Below are 4,152 nucleotides of genomic sequence, written 5' to 3'. Positions count from 1 at the left end.
GAAAGGGGGAGGAGAGGAATCAGATGAATGGACGAATTCTGCTTCACCAATTTCCCCCTTTTATTACATAAAAAGACATATTCTATATCAAATAAAATGCATCATAGAACAAATATATAAAATACTTGTTCTAGCGGCTTCGCCCTTAGAGGCCTCTTGAGGCACAAGAGGTCGTGGAGGTTAAAACGACCATACTTTGGAAGGGTGGTGCCCTTCCACAAAATAGATATAAACCTTCCAAGAACCTTTAAAAAGCTACATTGTTTTATAGGAGAACCTTATCGGTTCAGCGCTTAGCAAGATCAGTCACTACAGATAAACAGACAAACAAACAGATGGACCTCCTGTTACTTTTATAAAGGATATATAAAGGGAAAATAAGTCAGGAGAAAATTGTTGATATTTTGAATTGTACACTGCACAGCTGATTCAAAGGTTGAACTATTTTCTTTTTCGTTTTAAATACTTCAATGAAAACCTCACATTATTATTTCATAGCTTGAATTCCAGAAAAATCCGTTTGGAACGTGTACCTACTCAATTTTGTCATATTGTCCGAAGTTCGATCGAAATAAAACGCGGAAAGACTCGGAACGAGTAAATCTGTTCCATCTAAAGTAACCCAGAAGTTTCGAGAATGGTAAATTTAAAGGATTTATAGGAACAGAATAAGTTCTTTGTCTTACGTGCTTTCATTCGAATCGTTTAACAAATTTTCGTTCATCAATCTTAAATAAGCATATTTCGATAGGAAATTTTCGATAAAAATTCACAGTTGAACGCTTATTCGTACAATTGAAACGTTCGTTTGTCGATTTTTTACGAAAACGTGCTTAATTTTGAATCTTAGGTAATTCTGATTTACATACCGGACGAATTCTTATATTCTATATTGTCTTTTCCATTCTGATTCTAGAAATTCGCAAAATTTGCTAAATTTAAACTTCGGAAAATTGGCTGAATCGTATCGCAACCTTCACAACAGAGTGTTCAAACGAGACCACCAACCTTCAAGACGTCTTATTTATCATGGATTTTTACAATCATACGAAAAAACGCAACGGATATGCGGACGTCGAATTATTATGATCTTGAATAACCAAACATCATCACCTTGTTTGGTGTAAAACCAATTGACAAAAACTGATATATTTTATTTGCCTATGTGAACAATTCTCCGAATTGAAATGAAAAAATACTTTCTAGAAAATTACACACGGCTACAGACATTATAATTTTAAGATCTACAGACACACATTCAACTACTCTGAATACAGAGATAAACAATTTATTTAGGTAGACTGGTTCACAACTTTATTAAACTAGGAATGTAATCAAATATTTTTGATACTAGTTAATAATTCGCGTAGTGACAACTAGATGGCACGATATTCCTCCTCATGTCGATTGATATCTTGAAGCATGGTGGACAGCTCGGCAGCTTGTGCGGCAGCTGGCCTTTCGGCAACAGGGCGACAGTGACGCAGGTTACCCTCCACCCAACCATGGTGGTATAAGCACCTGGTCAGTGCCCTCTTTAACTCGATATCGTCAGTATTTGTAGCCCTACTGATCATTTCCTCCTTTATGAGATCCAAACGACTTTGCAAGGCATTGTATAACTCCTCGTTTGCGGTGAATGACATTTTAACTGTGTACTAGTGAGCAGTATATATCTAACTCCCTACTTGGCAGGTAAAACTAGTTTCCTCAACTAGATGTGGCGAACAAACAGTCAACCACCACGGGCAAACACGGCTTAACCATTCAACCATATAATTTTCTTTTAAAGACCACGTTTAGACACAGGAAAAAAGGGATAAATAAATTATCTGAACAGGAGCTATAACGGCCGGAAAAGAAGTAATATCTTAATAATCTAATGAAATATACATGTAATGATTTAAAAAACTGCCGTTAAAACATGAATATTTAGGATGTGTCAATGGATGCGTGAACGGATCACCCACAGTCGTTACGAACGAGAAACAGATCAGGGTTGCTGCTGAAGTAGCTAGTCTAATGGCAGCACTTCACTTCCAGAATGTATTTTCCAAAAACTGCTGAAATCGATACCGAAAACCGCGGAAAGCTGGTCGTGAAAACGTCGAATTTTTTCCCGAAAAAAATCTATAAATTTTACTATGAAAAAATTTCATAAAATAAATGATTAACTCATTCTTGTTGTTTCACTTATATTAATTTTCTTGAACATAATAAATTATTACAAGTATTGGGATGACTATGACATATATAAAAAGGCTGCGATGACTGTATTGTTTTTGCACTGGTATAAAAACTTGTTTAAAAAACGCTTACTGATTGAAAATAATGCTTCTATACTGGATTGTACGTTATATCACAAGAAATTTTCGTAAAAAACCTATTATCATTAAGATATAGATTATTATCAAGGATCCAAAATGTACATGATTTGAATATAATGAGATTCCAGATTTCTGGCATAACTGATAAAACAGGTACTAGATTTAACACAGTATGAATTTTCAAGTGGCTATGGTCCTTTGTTTCTTTCATGGTAATATCGTTAATTTAAAATAGAAAAAACCGACAACTTGTCGACGAAAATATCCGTCGATAATGTCGTGCTCCGACTGTGGTCGAAATATGTCATTCAAAACAGAATTACATCATTAATTGCCGCCGAAAATTTTTTTTTTTTTTTTTTAAAATTACTATTCTACCCTTGAAAAGTCATGATAAAACACAAAGGACATAACCTATAAGGTCGAATATTTACATAAAATAATAATTAAAAATCAATGAAAAAATTATTGATTTGGCTAAAACCAAGAACGAAAAGCGTCGGTGTTTCTTGTGAAACGTGTGTTGACGATTCCGTCGTCGACGAATCTCGCCGTTCGCTGTCCTCCTGTGAACGGAGAATTTATCACAATATTGTGAAAAAGCCCAGCTCTATTTGTGTGGCCGTTTATCACCGGCTGGCATGGGAATAATCTTTGGGCTGCCGACGTAGGCATGTCTTGGGGCCGCTGTGTCATAATGTCCTCGTGCCTGCTTGGGGACGGGCGCCGCGAGACTTGGGGATGGGAAGTCGACCTAGAATTTTGCGCCCCGCGATAAATTGGTTGACCGGAGTTCCGCGCAAAATCCGTTATTTGTGGATCGTCCTGCATTGTAATGCACCGCGACAAAGCCATTTGATATGGCTCCGTCATCTGCCGGTACATACGGGACATTTCAATCGACCGCCACTTCCCCTTATCCCTCAACGCCTCGTCCGACAAGCCGGCTTCGCACGCTGCGGAAACCCCAGACATTTTGCAGGATTTTCTGCCCACTGGGCCGAAATATCCTACTTGACGGCATAATTGCGTAATATCGTTCAAAAGAGTCTGTGGCGAAAGTTGATACCTGCCGTCAGCCACAATTTGTCTACCACCTGGCAGCCACATGGTAGAAGTTCTACAGAACAAGAAGTTTTCATCCAGGATCCCTTCTCCCATAAACTGGAATCCACATCTGCGGTAGTACTTCTTAATCAGTACCACGGGACACAAATCTCCGCCCTCTGAAGCCAACAGGTTTGTACATCCTTCATGTTCTTGATCATTCTTCCTCTTTGGGTAGATCACTCGTAGAACCTCCACCCCGCCTATTTGATCTTGGCTTATATGGCAAGCCCTCACTTGATCAAGATCGGCGAGGCGAGTGAATGTGTGGAACTGCAAAATTATTGCCACCGTCGCTCGGAAAAAAGGCAGAGGAATGTCCCAGATGGAGTCATAGTCGTAAACTATCTTGCGCATGATTGCCGTGAGAACACCCTTAGGAATGGGCGTGGCTTTTCTGACGGGGGCGCGTTCCGTTGCTGCTCTTCTCACTGCTCCTTCCAACAGCCGCGACACGCGTTGTGAAAACTCCGAAACCGGCTGATCTATTATATATGACCATGCCTTCAAACTTCCACAAACTTGCTTGAGAAAAGAGTAAGGCTTCCTTATATCCTCAAGATAATGGATGAAGTCCTGCAACACCCTTTCCTGGAACGTGGTTGGCGGCAGATTCCTCTTACGCAGGTAGGCGAGAAATACCTCCACTACCTGTGAATGTACGCTCGTGGTAGACTGGGCGCGGGACGACGTGTATAGTTTGGCATCTCGACTCTTT

The sequence above is a fragment of the Acartia tonsa genome, chromosome 13, assembly GCF_053477335.1.
Source record: "Acartia tonsa isolate MP-2025a chromosome 13, ASM5347733v1, whole genome shotgun sequence".
Taxonomy (NCBI): Eukaryota; Metazoa; Arthropoda; class Copepoda; order Calanoida; family Acartiidae; genus Acartia; species Acartia tonsa.
Note: the sequence above shows the minus strand (reverse complement) of the source record.